The sequence below is a fragment of the Hydra vulgaris genome, chromosome 11, assembly GCF_038396675.1.
Source record: "Hydra vulgaris chromosome 11, alternate assembly HydraT2T_AEP".
Taxonomy (NCBI): domain Eukaryota; kingdom Metazoa; phylum Cnidaria; class Hydrozoa; order Anthoathecata; family Hydridae; genus Hydra; species Hydra vulgaris.
The window spans coordinates 29416286-29439177 of NC_088930.1; the positions used below are offsets into that span (position 1 = coordinate 29416286).

Sequence of the window (22892 nt, forward strand, 5' to 3'; positions counted from 1 at the left end):
ACTTAAAATAAGAAAATAATGCAAATGCAACAAAATAACAGGTTTCCACTGATTTCTTTTGGAATCTTTTGTAATATTTTTGTAGATTCTGTGTGTTTATTAGAAAAAATATTCAAATAAACTTGAGGTAAGCAAAGGAACCTAAGATTTTTACGACAAAACCCCTTTTTATGTACAAAAACTTACTTAAAATAAAAAAGTAATGCAAATGCAACAAAAAAACAGGTTTTCACTAATTTCTTTTGGAATCTTTTGTAATCTTTTTGTAGATTCTGTGGGTTTATTCGACAAAATGGTCAAATAAACTTGAGGTGAGCAAGGAAACCTAAGATTTTTACGACTAAACCCCTTTTTATGTACAAAAACATACTAAAAAAATGAATATAATGCAAATGCAACAAAAAAACAGGTTTTTACTGATTTGTTGTGGAATCTTTCGTAATAATTTTGTAGATTCTGTGGGCTTATTAGATAAAATGGTCAAACAAACTTGAGGTGAGCAAAGGAACCTAAGATTTTTACGACAAAACCCCTTTTTATGTACAAAAACTTACTAAAATTATGAAAATAATGAAAATGCAACAAAAAAACAGGTTTTTACTGATTTCCTTTAGAATCTTTTGTAATATTCTTGTAGATTTTGTGTGTTTATTAAAAAAAATGGTCAAATAAACTAGAGGTGAGCAGAGGAACCTAAGATGCAACGACAAAATTCCTTAATATGTACAAAAACTTAATTAAAATAAGAAAATAATGCAAATACAACAAAAAAACAGGTTTTTACTGATTTCTTTTAATATCTTTTAAAATATTTTTGTAGATTCTGTATTTTTTTTTGAAAAAATGGTCAAATAAACTTGAGGTTAACAAAGAAAATTAAGATTTTTACGACAAAACCCCCCTTTATGTACAAAAACTTACTTAAAATAAGAAAATAATGCAAATGCAACAAAAAAACAGGTTTTCACTTATTTCTTTTGGATTCTTTTGTATTATTTTTGTAGATTTTGTGGGTTTATTAGAAAAAATAGTCAAATAAAGTTGCGGGGAGCAAAGGAACCTAAGATTTTTACGACAAAACTCCTTTTTATGTACAAAAACTTTCATTAAAATAAGAAAATAATGCAAATGCAACAAAAAAACAGATTTTTACTGATTTCTTCTAGAATCTTTAGTAATATTTTTGTAGATTCTGTGGGTATATTCGAAAAAATATTTAAATCAACTTGAGGTGAGAAAAGGAAGCTAAGATTTTTACGACAAAACTCCTTTTTATTTACAAAATCTTACTTTAAATAAGAAAATAATGCAAATGCATTAAAAAAAGAAAAGGTTTTCATTGATTTCTTTGGAAATCTTTTATAATATTTTTGTAGATTTTGTGGGTTTATTAGAAAAAATGGTCAAAAAATCTTGAGGTGAGCAAAGGAACTTAAGACTTTTACGACAAAACCCCTTTTTATGTACAAAAACTTAAATAAAATAAAAAAATAATGCAAATGCAACAAATAAACAGGTTTTTACTAATTTCTTTTGAAATCTTTTGTAATATTTTTGTTGATTCTGTGTTTTTTTAGAAAAAATGGTCAAATAAACTTGAGGTGAGCAAAGGAACCTAAGATTTTTACAACAAAACCCCATTTTATAAAAAAAATCTTTTTTTAAAATAAGAAAATAATGCATATGCAACAAAAAAACAGGTTTTCACTGATTTCTTTTGGAATCTTGTGTAATATTTTTGAAGAATCTGTGGGTTTTTTAAAAAAAATTGTTAATTAAATTTGAAGTGAGCAAAGAAACCTAAGATTTTTACGACAAAACCCTATTTTATGTACAAAAACTTACTTAAAATAAGAAAATAATGCAAATGCAACAAAAAAACAGGTTTCCACTGATTTCTTTTGGAATCTTTTGTAATATTTTTGTAGATTCTGTGTGTTTATAAAAAAAAATATTCAAATAAACTTGAGGTAAACAAAGGAACCTAAGATTTTTACGACAAAACCCCTTTTTATGTACAAAAACTTTCTTAAAATAAGAAAATAGGGCAAATGCAACAAATAAATTGGTTTTTACTGATTTCATTTATAATCTTTTGTAATATTTTTGTAGATTCTGTGGGTTTATTAGAAAAATGGTCAAATAAACTTGAGGTGAGCAAAGGAACCTAAGATTTTTACGACAAAACCCCTTTTTATGTACAAAAACTTACTTAAAATAAGAAAATAATGCAAATGCAACAAAAAAACAGGTTTTCACTGATTTCTTTTGGAATCTTTTGTAATATTTTTGTAGATTCTGTGGGTTTATTAAAAAAAATGGTCAAATAAACTTGAGGTGAGCAAAGGAACCTGAGATTTTTACGACAAAACCCCTTTTTATGTACAAAAACTTACTTCAAATAAGAAAATAATGCAAATGCAACAAAAAAACAGGTTTTCACTGATTTCTTTTGGAATCTTTTGTAATCTTTTTGTAGATTCTGTTGGTTTATTAGACAAAATGGTCAAAAAAACTTGAGGTGAGCAAGGAAACCTAAGATTATTATGACAAAACCCCTTTTTATGTCCAAAAACTTACTTAAATTCAGAAAATAATGAAAATGCAACAAAAAAACAGGTTTTTACTGATTTCCTTTAGAATCTTTTGTAATATTTTTGTAGATTCTGTTTGTTTATTAGAAAAAATGGTCAAATAAACTAGAGGTGAGCAGAGGAACCTAAGATTTAACGACAAAATTCCTTAATATGTACAAAAACTTACTTAAAATAAGAAAATAATGCAAATGCAACAAAAAAACAGGTTTTCACTGATTTCTTTTGATATCTTTTAAAATATTTTTGTAAATTCTGTGTTTTTTTTAGAAAAAATGGTCAAATAAACTTAAGGTTAACAAAGAAAATTAAGATTTTTACGACAAAACCCCTCTTTATGTACAAAAACTTACTTAAAATAAGAAAAATAATGCTAATGCTACAAAAAAACAGGTTTTCACTTATTTCTTTTGGATTCTTTTGTAATATTTTTGTAGATTTTGTGGGTTTATTAGAAAAAATGGTCAAAAAATCTTGAGGTGAGCAAAGGAACTTAAGACTTCTACGACAAAACCCGTTTTTATGTACAAAAACTCAAATAAAATAAAAAAATAATGCAAATGCAACAAAAAAACAGGTTTTCACTGATTTCTTTTGAAATCTTTTATAATATTTTTGTAGATTCTGTGGGTTTATTAGAAAAAATGGTCAAATAAACTTGAGGTGAGCAAAGGAACCAAAGATTTTTACGACAAAACCCCTTTTTATGTACAAAAACTTACTTAAAATAAGAAAATAATGCAAATGCAACAAAAAAACAGGTTTTCACTGATTTCTTTTGGAATCTTTTGTAATATTTTTGAAGAATCTGTGTTTTTAAAAAAAAATTGTCAAATAAATTTGAAGTTAGCAAAGGAACCTAAGATTTTTACGACAAAACCCCTTTTTATGTACAAAAACTTACTTAAAATAAGAAAATAATGCAAATGCAACAAAATAACAGGTTTCCACTGATTTCTTTTGGAATCTTTTGTAATATTTTTGTAGATTCTGTGTGTTTATTAGAAAAAATATTCAAATAAACTTGAGGTAAGCAAAGGAACCTAAGATTTTTACGACAAAACCCCTTTTTATGTACAAAAACTTACTTAAAATAAAAAAGTAATGCAAATGCAACAAAAAAACAGGTTTTCACTAATTTCTTTTGGAATCTTTTGTAATCTTTTTGTAGATTCTGTGGGTTTATTCGACAAAATGGTCAAATAAACTTGAGGTGAGCAAGGAAACCTAAGATTTTTACGACTAAACCCCTTTTTATGTACAAAAACATACTAAAAAAATGAATATAATGCAAATGCAACAAAAAAACAGGTTTTTACTGATTTGTTGTGGAATCTTTCGTAATAATTTTGTAGATTCTGTGGGCTTATTAGATAAAATGGTCAAACAAACTTGAGGTGAGCAAAGGAACCTAAGATTTTTACGACAAAACCCCTTTTTATGTACAAAAACTTACTAAAATTATGAAAATAATGAAAATGCAACAAAAAAACAGGTTTTTACTGATTTCCTTTAGAATCTTTTGTAATATTCTTGTAGATTTTGTGTGTTTATTAAAAAAAATGGTCAAATAAACTAGAGGTGAGCAGAGGAACCTAAGATGCAACGACAAAATTCCTTAATATGTACAAAAACTTAATTAAAATAAGAAAATAATGCAAATACAACAAAAAAACAGGTTTTTACTGATTTCTTTTAATATCTTTTAAAATATTTTTGTAGATTCTGTATTTTTTTTTGAAAAAATGGTCAAATAAACTTGAGGTTAACAAAGAAAATTAAGATTTTTACGACAAAACCCCCCTTTATGTACAAAAACTTACTTAAAATAAGAAAATAATGCAAATGCAACAAAAAAACAGGTTTTCACTTATTTCTTTTGGATTCTTTTGTATTATTTTTGTAGATTTTGTGGGTTTATTAGAAAAAATAGTCAAATAAAGTTGCGGGGAGCAAAGGAACCTAAGATTTTTACGACAAAACTCCTTTTTATGTACAAAAACTTTCATTAAAATAAGAAAATAATGCAAATGCAACAAAAAAACAGATTTTTACTGATTTCTTCTAGAATCTTTAGTAATATTTTTGTAGATTCTGTGGGTATATTCGAAAAAATATTTAAATCAACTTGAGGTGAGAAAAGGAAGCTAAGATTTTTACGACAAAACTCCTTTTTATTTACAAAATCTTACTTTAAATAAGAAAATAATGCAAATGCATTAAAAAAAGAAAAGGTTTTCATTGATTTCTTTGGAAATCTTTTATAATATTTTTGTAGATTTTGTGGGTTTATTAGAAAAAATGGTCAAAAAATCTTGAGGTGAGCAAAGGAACTTAACACTTTTACGACAAAACCCCTTTTTATGTACAAAAACTTAAATAAAATAAAAAAATAATGCAAATGCAACAAATAAACAGGTTTTTACTAATTTCTTTTGAAATCTTTTGTAATATTTTTGTTGATTCTGTGTTTTTTTAGAAAAAATGGTCAAATAAACTTGAGGTGAGCAAAGGAACCTAAGATTTTTACAACAAAACCCCATTTTATAAAAAAAATCTTTTTTTAAAATAAGAAAATAATGCATATGCAACAAAAAAACAGGTTTTCACTGATTTCTTTTGGAATCTTGTGTAATATTTTTGAAGAATCTGTGGGTTTTTTAAAAAAAATTGTTAATTAAATTTGAAGTGAGCAAAGAAACCTAAGATTTTTACGACAAAACCCTATTTTATGTACAAAAACTTACTTAAAATAAGAAAATAATGCAAATGCAACAAAAAAACAGGTCTTCACTGATTTCTTTTAGAATCTTTTGTAATATTTTTGTAGATTCTGTGGGTTTATTAGAAAAATGGTCAAATAAACTTGAGGTGAGCAAAGGAACTTAAGATTTTTACGACAAAACCCCTTAGTATGTACAAAAACTTAATTAAAATTAAAAAAATAATGAAAATGCAACAAAAAAACGGTTTTTCACTGAATTCTTTAGGAATCATTTGTAATATTTTTGTGGATTTTGTGTTTTTTTTAGAAAAAATGGTCATATCAACTTGAGGTGAGCAAAGGAACCTAATATTTTTACGACAAAACCCCTTTTCATGCACAAAAACTTACTTAAAATAAGAAAATAATGCAAATGCGACATAAAAAACAGGTTTTCACTGATTTCTTTTGGAATCTTTTTTAATATTTTTGTAGATTCTATGGGTTTATTAGAAAAAATCGTCAAATAAACTTGAGGTGAGTAAAGGAACTAAAGAGTTTTACGACAAAACCCATTTATGTACAAAACCTTACTTAAAATAAGAAAATAATGCAAATGCAACAAAAAAACAGGTCTTCACTGATTTCTTTTAGAATCTTTTGTAATATTTTTGTAGATTTTGTGGGTTTATTAGACAAAATGGTCAAATAAACTTGAGGTGTGCAAAGGAACCTAAGATTTTGAAGACAAAACTCCTTTTTATTTACAAAAACTTACTTAAAATAATTAAATAATGCAAATGCAACCAAAAAAGAAGGTTTTCACTGATTTCTTATGGAGTCTTTTCTAATATTTTTGTAGATTCTGTGCGTTTATTAGAAAAAATGGTTAATTAAGCTTGTAAAAAGTCAAACAAAATGTAAAAAAAAAATAATTAAAACAAGAAAATAATGCAAATGCAACAAAAAAAACAGGTTTCTACTGATTTCGTTTGGAATCTTTACTCGTATTGTTGTAGATTCTGTGGGTTTATTGAAAAAAATGGTAAAAAAGACTTAAGTTGAGCAAAGGAATCAAAGTCTTTTACGACAAAGCCTTTTTGTCTTTTTAAAAACTTATAAAAACCGGCCAAGTGATGTACTTATAACAGAGGGTTACATGATAGTGTTTAGTGTCAAACTGTTACAGCTTTAGGTCTAGCTGTTTCCAAGCCTTTATTATTAATTATTCTAAAAATACATAATAATGTATTTTAATAACATTTTGCTTAATGTTGTTACTTATGTTCTGTTATATATGAATGTTATCTTACTTAAGTTATGTTATAAATTTCTTTAGGAATTTTTTAATATATTTTTTCAAAGGAAATTAATGCAAATGCATCAAAATAACAGAATTCCATCAATTTCTTTAGGAATTTTTTAATATATTTTTTCAGAATCTGTGGGTTTATTATAAAAAATGTTAAAATTAACTTGAGTTGAGCAAAGAAGCCAAAGTTTTTTACGACAAAGCCTTTTTTTCTGTACAAAAACTTTCTTAAAATTAGAAAATAATCCAAATGCAACAACAATACTGGTTTTTCTGATTTCGTTTTGAATCTTCTGTTATATTTTAATAGATTCTGCGGGTTTATTAAAAAAAATGTTTAAATAATCCTTAGGTGAGAAACGGAACCTAAGTTTTTAACGACAAAACACTTTTATCTGTAAAAAAACTTACATAAAATAAGAAAATAATGAATATGCAACAAAAGGACAGGTTTTCACTGATTTCTTTTTGGAATCTTTTGTTATATTTTCTCAGATTCTGTAGGTTTAATATAGAAAATGTTAATATAAACTTAAGGTGAGCAATGGAACCAAAGTTTTTTACGACAAAGCCCTTTTTTTCTGTACAAAAACGTACTTAAAATTAGAAAATAATGCAAATGCAACAAAAATTCAGGTTTTATCTGATTTCGTTTAGAATCTTTTGTTATAATTTTATAGATTCTGCGGGTTTATTTAAAAAAATGTAAAAATAAACCTGAGGTAAGCAAAGAAAATTAAGTTTTTTACAACCAAACCTCTTTTCCTGTACAAAAACTTCCTTTAAATAAGAAAAAATTGTAAATGCATTATAAAAACAGGTTTTTCCTGATTACTTTTGGAATCTTTTGTTATATTTTTGTAAATTCTGTGGGTTTATAAGAAATAATGTTAAAAAATATTTGAGGTGAGCAAAGGAACTAGAGTATTTTACGACAAAACCCCTTTTTCTGTCTAAAACTTAATTAAAATGAGAAAATAATGCAAATGCAACAAAATAACAGGTTATCACTGATTTCTATTGGACTCTTTTGGTTATATTTTTGTAGATTTTTCTGATTTACTGTAGAAAATGGTAATTTAAAGCAAAGACAAACAGTCAAACGATTGTTTTTTAGCACAAGGAGTAATTTATGTCAATAAACTTTTTCACGAAAATGAGTAATTCTCCTAATAACATTCAAAAATCAGGTTTTCATTAATATTTTGAAATCATTAGTTCAGGTTTATTGAAAAAAATGTTAAAATAAACATGAGGTGAGAAACGTAACCTAAGTCTTATTTAACAAAACCCCTTTTCTGTACAAAAACTTACTTAACATATGAAAATAGTGCAAATGCAACAAAATTACAGGTTTTTACTAATTTCTACTTGAGTCTTTTGTTATATTTTTGTAGATTCTGTGAGTTTATTAAAAAAACTGTTCACATAAACCTGAGGTGAGCAAGGGCACCTTAGTTCTTTACGACAAAACCCCTTTTCGTGCACAAAAACTTATTTAAAATAGGAAAAAAATGCAAATGCAACAAAAAAACAAGTTTTCCCTGATTTCTTTTGAAATCTTATGTTACATTTTTGTAGATTCTGTGGGTTTATAAGAAAAAATGTTTAAATAAACTTAAGGTGAACAAGGGAACCAACGTTTTTTCCGACAAAGCCCCTTTTTCTGTACAAAAACTTACTTTAAATAAAAAAATAATGCAAATGCAACAAAATACTGATTTGCACTGATTTCGTTAGGAATCTTTTGTTATATTTTTGTAGATTATCTGGGTTTATTAGAGAAAAATGTTAAAATAAACCTTAGGTGAGCAACGGATTCTTAGTTTTTTTCGACAAAATTCCTTTTTGTGCACAAAAACTTACTTAAAATAAGAAAATAATTTAAATGCTACAAAAAAACAGGTTTTCACCAATTTATATTGGAATCTTTTGTTATATTTTTGTAGATACTGCGGGTTCATTAGAAAAAAAAAAAAAATAAACCTGAGGTGAGCAACTGAACCTATGTTTTTTACGACAATACCCATTTTTCTGTATAAAAACTTACTTAAAATAAGATAATAATTTCAATGCAACAAAAAAACAGGTTTTTACTGATTTCTTTTTGAATCTTTAGTTATATTTTTGTAGATTCTGTGGGTTTATTATAAAAAAATGTTAAAATAAACTTAAGGTGAGCAAAGAAACCAAAGTTTTTTACGACAAAGCTACTTTTTCTGTACAAAAACTTAGTTAAAATAAGATTCATGCAAATGCTTCAAAAAAACAGGTTTTCACTAATTTCTTTTGGAGTCGTTTGTTATGCCTATGTAGATTCTGTGGTTTAATTAGAAAAAATGTTAAAATAAACTTGAGGTGAGCAAAGGAACCTAAGTTTTTCCCGACCAAACCCCTTTTTCTGTACAAAAACTTACTTAAAATAAGAAAATAATACAAATGCAATAAAAAATTAGGTTTTCATTGATTTTGTTTGGAATCTTTTGTTATATTTCTGTAGATTCTGTGGGATTATTAGCAAAAATGATAACTTGAAGCAAAGACAACCATCAAAACCTATTTTTTTTAGCTTAACGAGTAATTTATTTCAATAAACTTTTTTACGAAGATGAGTAATTCTCCTAAAAACTTTCAAAAAACAGGTTTTTACTTATTTCTTATGGAATCTATTGTTATGTTTTTGTAGATTTCGTGGATATATCAGAAAAAATGTTAAAATAAACTTGAGGTGAGCAAATGAACCAAAGTTTTTTACGACAAAGTCCCTTTTACTGTACAAAAACTTACTTAAAATATGAAAATAATGCAAATGCAACAGAAAAACAGGGTTTCACTGATTTGTTTTGGAATATTTTGTAATATTTTGGTATATTCTGTGTGTTTATTAGAGAAAATATTAAAATAAACTTTAGATGAGCAAAGGAAAAAAAGTTTTTTATTTCAAAACCCCTTTTTGTGTACAAAAACTTTCTTAAAATACTTTAGTTTAGTGTATTTTGTAATATTTTTGTATATTCTGTGTGTTTATTAGAGAAAATATTAAAATAAACTTTAGGTGAGCAAAGGAACCTAAGATTTTTACGACACAACCCCTTTTTGTTTTCAAAAACTTTCTTAAAATAAGAAAATAATTCGAAGAATTAAAAAAAAAGGTTTTCACTGTTTTCTTTTAGAATCTTATGTAATACTTTTGTAAATTCTATGGATTTATTAGAAAAAATGTTAATATAAACTGGAGCTGAACAAAAGAACCTAAGTTTTTAACGACAAGACTCTTTTTTTTGTACAAAAACTTACTTAAAATAAGAAAATGATGCGAATACAACAAAAAGATAGGTTTCTACTGATTTCTATTGGAATCTATTGTAAAATATTTACATATTCTGTGGGTTTATTAAAAAAAATGGTAAAATATACTTAAGGTGAGGTAAGGAACCAAAGTTTTTTACGTCAATTCCCCTTTTTTTGTACAAAAACTTAGTTGAAATAAGAAATTAATGCAAATGCTACAAAAAAATAGGTTTTTACTAATTTCTTTTGGAATCGTTTGTTATGTTTTTGTAGATTCTGTGGGTTTATTAGAAAAAATGTTAAAATAAACTTGAGGTGAGCAACGGAACCTAAGGTTTTCACGACCAAACCTCTTTTTATGTAAAAAAACTTACTTAAAATAAGAAAATGATGCGAATACGACAAAAAAGCAGATTTTTACTGATTTCTATTAAATTCTATTGTAAAATATTTGCATATTCTGTGAGTTTTTTAGAGTAAGTCTTTAAATAAAATTGTTTAAACAAATCTACAAAATTCCTTTTTTGAACAACAACTTACTTAAAATAAGATAGTAATGCAAATGCATTAAAAAAACAGGTTTCAACTGATTTCCTTTGGAACATTGTGTGATATTTTTGTAGATTCTGTGGGTTTGTTTGAAAAAATGGTAATATAAACTTAAGATGAGCAATGGAACCAAGGCAATAAATTTCAGTGATGTCATTTTGAATCTTATGTAATTTTTTCTTAGATTCTCTGGGTTTATTTGAAAAAATGATAAAAAAAAAAGTTAAGGGAAGCAAAGGAACCTAATGTTTTTACGTCAAAACTCCTTTTTCTAAACAAAAACTTACCTTAAAATCAAAAATAAGACAAATGCAACAAAAAAACAGGTTTTTACTGATTTTATTTTGAATCTTTTGTAAAATTTTTGTACATTCTGTGGGTTTATTTAAAAAAATGATAAATTAAAGTTAAGGGAAGCAAAGAAACCTAAGTTTTTACGATATAACCTCTTTTACTTTACAAAATCTCACTTAAATTTTAAAAGATAAGAAATGCATCAAAAAATTAGGTTTTTTCTCATTTCTTTTTGAATCTTTTGTAATATTTTTGTTGATTTTGTGGCTTTATTTGAAAAAATAATAAAAGAAAGTTCAGGGAGGCAAAGAAAGCTATGTTTTTTACAACAATTCCCTTTTTTCTTTACAAGAACTTACTTAAAATTAAAAAATAAAACAAATGCAGCAAAAACCCAGGTTTCTAATGAATTATGTTTGAATCTTTTGTAATATTTTTCTTGATTCTAAGGGTTTATTTAAAAAATAAAGAAATAAGTTTGAGGGAATCAAAGGAACCCTTGTTTTTTATGACAAAACCCCTTTTCCGCACAAAATCTTACTTATAATTAAGAAATATGACAAATGCAACAAAAAAACGATTTTTCACTTATTTTTAATTGAATCTTTTGTAAAGTTTTTGCAACGTCAGTTGGTTTATTTAAAAAAATAATAAAATTATGTTGAAGGAAGCAAAAAAATAAGACAAATGCAGCAAAAACTCAGGTTTCCAATGAATTCTATTTCAATCTTTTGTAATAATTTTCTAGATTCTGTGGGTTTATTTGAAAAAATACAAAAAGAAATTTGGGGGAAGCAAAGGAACCTATTTTTTTTACGAAAAAAAATCCTTTTTCTGTACAAAATCTTACTTATAATTAAAAAATTAGACAAATGCAACAAAAAAAAAACTTAACCTTTTTTCGTTTTCAATCTTTTGTATTATTTTTGTAAATTCAGTGGGTTTTTTTAAAAATATAATAAAATTAGGTTGAGGAAAGGAAAAGAACCCATGTTTTTTACGAAAAACCCCAGTATCTGAACAAAAACAAACTTAAAATTAAAAAATAAGACAAATGCAAGATAAAAACAGGTTTTTTGTGATATCTTTTAGAATCTTATGTAATATTTTTGTAGATTCTGTGGGTTTATTTTAAAAAATTATAAAATAAAGTTAAGGGAAGCAAAGGAACCTAATATTTTTACGAAAAATTCCCTTTTTCTGAACAAAAACTCACCTAAAAATCAAAAATAAGACAAATGCAACAAAAAAACAGGTTTTCACTGATTTCATTTTCAATCTTTTGTAATTTTTTTTTGGATTTTGTATGTTTATTTAATAAATGATAAAATAAAGTTAGGGGAAGCGAAGGAACTTAGGTTTTTAACGACAAAACCCCTTTTTCTGTACAAAAATATACACAAAATTAAAAGTAAGAGAAATGCAAAAAAAAAAACAGGTTTTTACTGATTTCTTTTCAAATCTATCGTATTGTTTTTGTTGAGTTTGTGGGTTCATTTAAAAAAATGATTAAATAAAGTTAAGGGAGGAAAAGAGACCTAAGTCTTTTACGACAAAATCCCTTTTTCTTTACAAAATCTTGAAATTAAAAAATAAAACAAATGCAACAAAAAAACAGGTTTTCACTGATTTCTTTTTAAATCATTTGTATTATTATTGTTGATTTTGTGGGTTTCTTTAAAAAAATGATAAAATACAGTTAAGGGAAGCAAAGAAACTTAAGAATCTTACAACAAAACCCCTTTTTCTGTTTAAAAACTTTTTTAAAAGTAATAAGGCAAATGCACCGATAAAACAAGTTTTCACTGTTTTCTTTTTAAATCTTTTGTAATGTTTTGTGTTATTTGTGGGTTCATTACAAAAAATGATAAAATAAAGTTAAGGGAAGCAAAGGATTCTATGTTTTTTACAACAAAGCCCTTTTTACTGTACAAAAACTTACTTAAAATTAAAAAATAAGACAAATGCAACAAATAAACAGGTTTTTTTTTTGTTTGTTTTTAATTACTTGTAATATTTTAGTAGATTTAGTGGGTTCATTTGTAAAAATGATTAAATAAAGTTGAGGGAAGCAAAGGATTTTAAGTTTTATACGATAAAACCCCTTTTTCTGTGCAATACAAACTTAAAATTTAAAAGTAAGACAAATGTAACCAAAAACCAGGTTTTCACTGATTTCTCCTTGAATTTTTTGTAATGTTTTTGTAAATTCAGTTGTTTTTTTTGAGGAAATGATAAATTAAAATTGTGGTAAGCAAAGGAACCTATTTATACGACAAAACTCTTTTTTCCGTACAAAAATTAACTTAAAACTGAAAAATAAGACAAATGCAACAAAAAAACAGGTTTTTACTAATTTCTTTTTAAAGGTTATGTAATATTTTTGTAGATTCTGTGGGTTTAGTTAAAATAATGATAAAGTTAAGTTATATACATATATATATATATATATATATATATATATATATATATATATATATATATATATATATATATATATATATATATATATATATAAATAAATATATAAAATATATTTCAGACAACAGGCATGTACAAATTAGGTGCCAGGTCCATAGTTTTTTTTTTTTTGTTTTTTAAAAAGAAAAGTATTATTTTAAACTTTGATTAACTAAATTCATCGAGTGATTCACCAAAGGAACACCATATAAACAAATGCAATATGCTTTAAACAGTTTAACCTTCACTCTGATAGAGCATAAATGAAAGCGTCTAATTAAGATAGTTGTACGTGTGTAAAGGCCCTTCACCTCTTTGATTATATCAAGATCATCGGTAAGGTCATTTTTAATTATATGACCAAGGTATTTAAAAGATTCAACAAAAGCAATTTCACATCCTGACACGCATAATTCTGGGAAGGATAATATTTTGTCAATAAATTTTATTACAAATGCAAGAATATCATGTCTGATTTTCATTTTATTAGTTTTTTGTGCCACCTTTTGCTTTTAAGACTGCTTCTAAACCTCTTGGCATGCTTTTTACAAGCTTTGATGTGAGGTCAGCATCAATTAAATTCCAAATTTCAATAAGAGCCTCTTAAAATTATTTTATATTTGTTCGTTTTGAAGGAGGTATTTTAGATTTTAAAATTGCTCATATATTTTCAACAGAGTTAACGTCCGGTCTTTGTGGCATTTAAGGATGTTAGCTTTACTTTTTTTTGAAGAACTATTTTGCCACTTTGCATGTGTGTTTAAGGTCGTTGTCATTTTTTAAAGCCAAATATTTTACATTTATTCTCATCAGACCATAACACTAAGTTCCAAAATGCCTCACTCTTGTTAATATTCAGTTTTGCAAGTGCTAAAAGTTTTTTTCTGTTTATACGACTATTGAGGGGTTTACTTTTCTGAAGAAGGTTTATTTAAACCACCTAAATTATTAAACCACTTAAATTAAGTCTTTTCTGCGCAGTTCGACAGGAAACATTTAAATAAGGATTTTCAACAATCTGTTTTGAGGTTATTCTTGAATTTTTGTTCTATCAGTGCAATTAAGATATTGGTTCTCGTTGAAGTCTTAATGGGGCGACCAAGTCTTTTCTGATTTTCAGCAGAACCAGTTATTTCATATTTTATACACATCTTCCTAATACCACTTACTGATCTTTGATATTTTTCATCACATTGCTTGTAGGTTAGGCCCTTTTTTCGATCACAAGTGACCCGAGATCTGATGTCCAATGAATAATTTTGATCATAAACCATTATTATTATTAGTTTTACTTTTTCTGAAAATAAATTCCAAAAAATATAGTTTAAAATGCTTATTGTTAATAACTTTAACAAAATATTTTTTATTAATCCTTTTTAGTGAATAGTTATTGACAAAACATATTTCATAATAAAAATGTAGATGTTTCTAACTTTGGTCACATTTATTTTAGACAGAAAAACTGTTAGTTAGCAAATTTCATTATATACAGTAAACTTCTGGTTAATCAAACCTCCAAGGGGTATAAGAATTTACTTCAAATAACCCAAAATTCGAATAACTGAAAATGATAAAGACCCTTGGAATGAGGTGTTTCTTAAGTTTTATCCTTGTTAAACAATAAATATTTTACAATTTATTGAAAAAATAGTCGATTTTTTTTTTTTTTTTAGTTTTTTTATTGTCAAGGGGAGCAAAAAATTTTTTTGAATAACCAAAATTTCTAATAACTGCAGGTTCGAATAACTGCATTTCTGCATAACGGCTTTTGCATGAGTTGGTTAAAGAAATGTTAAAGAAATTTATATATACATATAATATATATATATACATATATATATATATATATATATATATATATATATATATATATATATATATATATATATATATATATATATATATATATATATATATATATATATATATATATATATATATATATATATATATATATATATATATATATATATATATATATATGTAAATTATGTTAGTGTATTTTACAAATAGAGTGCTCAATGTTCTTATAGAACAGAGCAATAATAAATTAAATTAGTAAAAAACACTTATCTAACTTTTATCTTCGACTTGAAGTTTCACCATTGCTGGATCATCAGGAAGAGTTCTCTTCCTGATGATCCAGCAATGGTGAAGCTTCAAGTCGAAGATAAAAGTTAGATGAGTGTTTTTTACTAATTTAATTTATATATATATATATATATATATACATATATACATATATATATATATATATATATATATATATATATATATATATATATGTATATATATATATATATATATATATATATATATATATATATATATATATATATATATATATATATATATATATATATATAATTTATATATTTGTATATATATATACATATAATTTATATATATGTATATGTATATATATATATATAATTTATATATATATATATATATATGTATATGTATATATATAATATATATATATATTATATATATATATATATATATATATATATATATATATACATATATATAATTTATATATTTATATATATATATATATACATAAAATTTATATATACCCTCTAAAAAATGAAGCGTTGATTTGATGTTGATTAACGTTGATTTTGCGTTGACATTAGCGATCAACGGCGATCAACTATAAATGGATGTTGTAACAACAGCAATATATATGTTATAAACATATATATGTTATATATGTTATATATAAACATATATATGTTATAAACAGCAAATCAACGTTTATTTACAAACACTGAGCGTTCGTTAATTTACTGTTGACAAAAAACAAATTTATTGAGCTGTTTACTAAGCAAACAGCATGTTCTGCTGGGATTTTTTTGTTATTTTTGGTGTTAATAAAACGTTTGTTCAAATTTTAATTATATTACGGTACCGTAATATAATTAAAACCTTTATAGATGGATAGAATAAATGGATAGATAAAACCTATGAAATGAATATAAACTTTATTGAAAAACATATATTTTGTTAAGTAATTATATTTTCAGTTCTTGAATAAAGATTATCCTAATGAAATTAGGGTAGTTCTTTAACTATTTGAGGATAATAGAACATATTAATATAAAAATTTTAACAATTTAAAATTAAAAACTCACAACTTAGCAGCAGTTTGGCTTATTAATGCTTATTATAATAACATTGCTATTATCATAGCAAATTAGTAATGTTTATGACTGCAAGTATTTGCCTGATAAATTCTGACTGTAAACTTAAATCATATAGTACAAAATGCAATTTAAATTGGTTTTTTCTGTATAAGAATAATAATTCCTTAATTTTTTTTTTCTTTTGTGATGTAATAAAATAAAAATAATAATGCCTAAATGTGACAGAAGCCTATACATGAGAGAATTTATAAAAGAAAAACGAGATACTGAAAAAAGAATAAAATATCTTCTTGAAGAGTGCAATATTGTTGGTAGATGGAATTGCTTTCATCTAGATTTAGACATTCAAAAGATTTTTGAAGTTTCTGAAGATGTGCACAGCGATATATTTATGATTTCAATCACTTTGCCTGAAAATAAATTTTGTTTAAGTAAAGTTGAATTTTATTATGGTGATGTTGACGATATTGCAGTTAAAAATAGTTTATACAGTAGTATTGATACTCTAACTTCAACAAAAGATTTTTTATATGAGTGGTCATTAAAATACTGTATAAAATATGATGCTTTGAATGCACTTTTATTTCACTTAAATAAATTTACTCCATCTATACCAAAATGCAGGCAGACATTACAAAAATCTCTTCAAAAAGTTAATGTTTTATATGTCAGTGGAGGCGATTATATATATCTTAGAGTTGAAAGTGCAATTGATTATTATATATCAACAGTTGGAAATAAGGAAAAGCTTGATCTAATTGTAAGTATTGATGGTGCACCTATGTACAATAGTAAAAAGACTTCCATTTGGCCTATACTATTTACAATTAACAGAAAAGGACCATATGCTGTTGAGTACTTTGAAGATTTTATTCTTGAAATGAAAAAATTTCAAACTAATGGGTATAAACAGCTGCATGTGACTATTAAACTTCGCACTGACATGGCTTTTAAAAATAATTTGTATAAAGAAGAAGGTCACCAACTTGACAAGAGTCTTTCTCCGCTTGTTCAGTTAAATTTCCCAATGGTAACTGGATTCCCATTGGACTATATGCACCTTATATGTCTTGGGGTAATTAAAAAACTTCTAATAAACTGGTGTAAAGGTCCCCGATGTGTTAGAATAAGTCAATCTGTTAAAGACAGTATTTCAAATGAACTCTTAAATTTACGATGTTTTACACCATCTAATTTTCGATGTAGACCACACTCTTTAAATGAACTTGAGAAGTGAAAAGCAGCAGAGTTTTGATTCTTTCTGCTTTATGCTGGACCTGTTGTTTCAAAAAGGAAAAATAAATAAAACTAACTATGACTTATTTATTTCTCTTTCAATTGCTATGCACATACTGCTTTCTGATAAAATGGTGAAAAATGAATTGTTGCATTTGCTAAACAGTTGCTTATATGGTTTAATTAGAGAAGTACAAATTTTGTATGGGGAGATCTTGGTAACATACAATGTTCATAGCATGATTCATTTAGCTGACGATTGTGTTAACTTTGGGGAGAGTCTTGATCATCTATCAGCTTTTCCTTTTGAAAACTTTTTGGGTTGAATCAAAAAAATGGTGCGAAAAATCACATCAGACTGTTGCCCAAAAAGTGAATCAACTAGATGAGAGAAAAAAGTTGGATATTTTTCTTAGAGAAAGGAACGGTAAAGAAATTTCTGTCCAAGTGGTAAATAAAAAGATCACATCAAATCTACGAGACAGAGTTTATTTCATTCAAGACAAAGGGTTTATTTTAGTAGAAGAGGTTTTGGTAGATCTTGCAAAATGCAACACTCTAAATCATCATTCAGTTCGAAAGTTTTTTCCTGATTGTTTTGAAACATCTTATTTAGACATTTGTTATGTAAATTCATTAGCCAACCTAAAAACAATTTTTCTGAAAAAAGAACTTTTGAAAAAAGGCTTGATGATACCTCTTCAAAAAGGTGGTTATGCTTTTTTTTTCAGCGTAGACGTTGTGATATTGCTTATGATCACTGATTTCTTGAATAAAAACACAAATTTTGATTATACTCGCAGACCATCAATTTTTAAAGAATGTCTGTGCATGTGTCATTATGTAAAATTTGTTATAAATTTGTCAAATATATAGTTCATTGAATAATTTTAAAGTGAGTTTAATGCATTTTAATTTATAAATTTTTTGTGTGAAACAAATAGCTGGTATGTTTATAGAAATAATAAAATATTTACGCTGGTGTTTTACATTAATAAATATAAAAAGCGTTTTACAAAGTTCATTGTTTTTAATCTCTAATGTATTTTTAATTTTATTTTGTAACTTATATAAGATTGTTTAGAATTAAATTCCACCAGAATATTGAAATGTCATTTGCAATTGTTGAATTTTTAAATGGAAAAATTAACGTAGGGGTAGTGATTACTAAAAGTTGGATGAAAAATGATGGGAAAACGCTTCTGGAATTTATTTAAAATATCCGCTGCGATTCGTAAAGCTGTCACAACCTTGCAGGCACCAACCTCTGATTGGAAGATATACCCAACTAGGATTTTATACAATACAGGTTTGCATATTACTATAAAAAAATGTAAAAAAATTGAATTAGATACTGAACTGTATGTTTTGACCAGGGCACTGGAGAGGATAAACGTGCTGGTGCAAATTTATTTTGGGCCCCCCTTCACAATATGACTATTCTCTCATTTAATATCACTTATTTTAAATCCAATATTCAAACGGGCATTTGTTTAAATTATATGTTCTGAATGTCATTAGAATGTTTAAAGAAGATTCTTAACAATTTTTTTAATCGTTGACAAAAACATTTTTATTTTGGAGTCTTTATAAAAAAAAGTTTTTTTAACAATGTTTTTAGTTTTTTTTTTAAACTTTTAGTGTTTTTTAAAAACTAAAAAATTCATTAATTTTCATGGGTTTTTCATTAAAATTCATTAATTTTTATGCGGTGCACCAACTGCACCCCATTCTCTCATTTTATTAGATATTGATAAATGATTTTACGTACATAGATTTGTGTTTAGATTTTTATGAAAAAGCTCAGTCACGCTTAGAGAAAATAGCAGATACTTTAAATATTGAAACTGACACCGAAGAAAAAAAAGGGACAAAGCAAAAGTAAATTTTACTAAAATTAGTTTTAAATAAATAAATAATTTTCCAATAAAGAATTACACAAATCATGCACTTTTTTTTGTTTAAAAAGTAAATTTTATATTAAAGGAGAAAGACCACAATGACATTCTCTGAAAGTGATGAAGATATTGTGGTTGGTGATGAAGAACTATACAGAAGATATTATTTTGATAGCTCAAATAGCCAAAGAACATCTAACGTGATTCTAAATATAGCAGGTTAACTATTTTTGTAAAAGTAACATAATGGTTTGTTAAAATAAACATGCTTATTTTTTTACTGAATTATAAATGTTTTTAAATCGACATCAACTCCCCATTTACACAGTAAAATAGCAAGCTTTTCAGTTGCTGAAAATAACATTGACTTCTCGAAAGAAACTAATCTATCTCAAGCGAAAATGATGTTGTCTTCAAATATATTGGTAAAAAAAAAGTCCTAACGTTGCTTTTGTTCTAATTAAAATCTGTGTGCGTATGCAGTAAAAAAATTAATAGAAATCAGAACTATATGTTATAGAATATAATTTTGTTGTCAACAAACAAATATTTTATAAATATATGTTTGTTGACAAGTTTAAATAAAAATCACTATATAATGTTTAAAAATTTTGTTTAATTTTTGTAGGTATAATTTATCTATACCTAGGTAGAAAATGGCTCTAAAAATTTTAGACATTTGTTTTGCCAGGGTAAATAAAATTTTTAAGAATGTACATTTCAATGTGTTAATCAAAGTTTTATTTATTTTTCCGTTTAGGTAATTTTTCATGGTTAATTTTTTACAAAATATTTTACATAAATAATAATAATATTATTTATTTTACTACATTTTTTTAAGATTTTCAAAATGTTGCGTTGAGTTGGATGGCAAAAATAGATAAAAAGGTACTACTGTTGCTTTTTATTTTAATATCAAGGATTGCATAAGACCCCCACAAATTTTCAAAATTTTGAATCAAATCAGAAAAGTGATTCAAGAGTCAATTTTAAAAATCCATGTATTGAAATTAAGATTAATATTTAATGAAAATTAATATAAATTTCATTCATATAGAATGAACATAATATGTATTCTGACCCTTAAGTAATTTTTATTTTTGTAATAATAGATGAGTTCTCTTAGTCGTTGTGGAGGTAATACTCCATATAAATCGGCTTTTGCTTTTGGAAAGTTGTTGATGAGCGAGGATGCTGGGGCCTGTTTTAATGTCTCTGGTGGTTCATTGAAGATAAATTTTAAAACATAAACCCTGTATCATATGATAGTGGGTTAGAATGGTTTTATGCATTTTTTTAAATTTTTTTTTTTTACAGGAAATATATTTTGTTTGCCCTAGTCAGTCATTTATGTAACTATTTGCTATAATTTCTGCAGTTTGATTTTTTTTTAATTTGATTTGAATTTTTGATTTAGATGCGATTACACGACAGCATCATGATGCAAAAATTTGCGAATGTTGATCAGGCATTTCGAAATTTTTAAGACAATCAGGAACACGACTCAATCAAAAAGTTTTAAAAATGAACAATGCTGCAAACGCTAAATAAATTGTTTGAAAATGTAAATTTTGTGTTAAATTCAATAAAAAACTTTCTTACTTAACGCAGTGCCTACTTTATTTCATTATTCTTTTGAGTTAGCTTTGAATTGCTCTATCAATAAATTTTTTGCTAAATCCTTTATTTACAGCCTGTTTTTTACAAAACAAATTAAGGTATGAGCAATATGTATAAATTTTATATATAAATATTTTATATATGTACATATATACATACATAATATATATATATATATATATATATATATCAATTATTAGAAAATCACTTAACAAACATTTTTTTCAATTAACACAGTGTTTCATCAATAAAAAGACTCATCAGAAATAATGAGTTTTTTTTATCGATGACCGCATTTCTGATGAGTCTTTTTATTGATGAAACACTGTGTTAAATGAAAAAAAAAATTTGTTTAGTGATTTCCTACTAATTTATAATTGCTCTGTTCTTCTAAGAACATTGAGCACTCTATTTTGTAGAATACATTTTAAAGTTGTTTAGATATATATATATATATATATATATATATATATATATATATATATATATATATATATATATATATATATATATATATATATATATAAACTTATTAACATATATAAATATATATGTTTATATATATAAAAAAAATATATATCAACTATTTACAAAATATATATATGTTTATATATAAATATATAAACATATATATATTTCGTAAATATTTGATATATATTTTTTTGATATATGCATCAAAAAGCGATACCAAAACGCCGTCGACTATTATAAAAATCAGTGTTGAATCACCAGAAAAAATGTTTGTTGATTAAACGTTGAAAAGCAACATTCGATCAACGTTTTTTGTAAACACCAAATCAACGTTGATAAGTGGCTAACATTTTGGACAAAAAATCAATATGGAATCAATGTTGACGAGAAACATTGAATCAACATCAAATCAACGCCTCATTTTTTAGCGGGTATATATATATATATACATATATATATATATATATATATATATATATATATATATATACAAATATATATATGTATATATATATATATATATATATATATATATATATATATATATGTATATATATATATGTATATATATATATGTATATATATATATATATATATATATATATATATATATATATATATATATATATATATATATATATATATATATATAATTATCTATATATTTTATATATAAATATAAGTTATATAAATAAATAGGTATATATTTATATTTATATATAAATATGTATATATTTATATTTACTTTTTAAATTTAATAATAATTATACTAATTCAATAAAAAATTTTTTACATTTGCTTTCAGACTACTAATGGTACAAGTTTTATTTTTTGATTTAGATTTTTATCTCAATGATATCCTTCCCTATCGATACGATATCCTGTAAATTGTATTTTTATATTTTGCATAAATATATATACAAACACTCATACACACATAAATCTTAAAGAAAATATTTATATTTTTATATATATATCTATAAATTGTATATTCTGAGCTTTTTTATATTTATCATTGTATATTACTGTTTGTATTAAAAATCGATTTTGAAAATATTGCAAGAGCAAAGTTTAACCGACAATTTGTTTTATTTGTCAAATAAATATATTATAGCTATGTTTTATTACGTTAAATAATATTTTGCGATATTTTCGACAGCACATATAAGCGTTGATTCAACTTTATATTTAAACCTTCACTCGACGTCTTTGAGTCACGTTAAATCGACGTTTTACTAACAACGTTACAAATCCTTGCAAAATAGACTGCTTTAACAGCGTTTATGCAACGCTTTTTAGGTAACGCTTTTT

At 25.0% G+C, this 22892-nt stretch overlaps 1 long non-coding RNA gene across 1 annotated transcript; it reads left to right on the forward strand.

Annotated features, from left to right (window-relative positions):
• Window positions 1–20339: 20339 nt before the first annotated feature.
• Window positions 20340–21096, forward strand: LOC136087231 (uncharacterized). Its single transcript, XR_010641650.1, has 2 exons — window positions 20340–20762; window positions 20908–21096. It is a non-coding gene; the product is annotated as an uncharacterized LOC136087231 (long non-coding RNA).
• Window positions 21097–22892: the final 1796 nt, after the last annotated feature.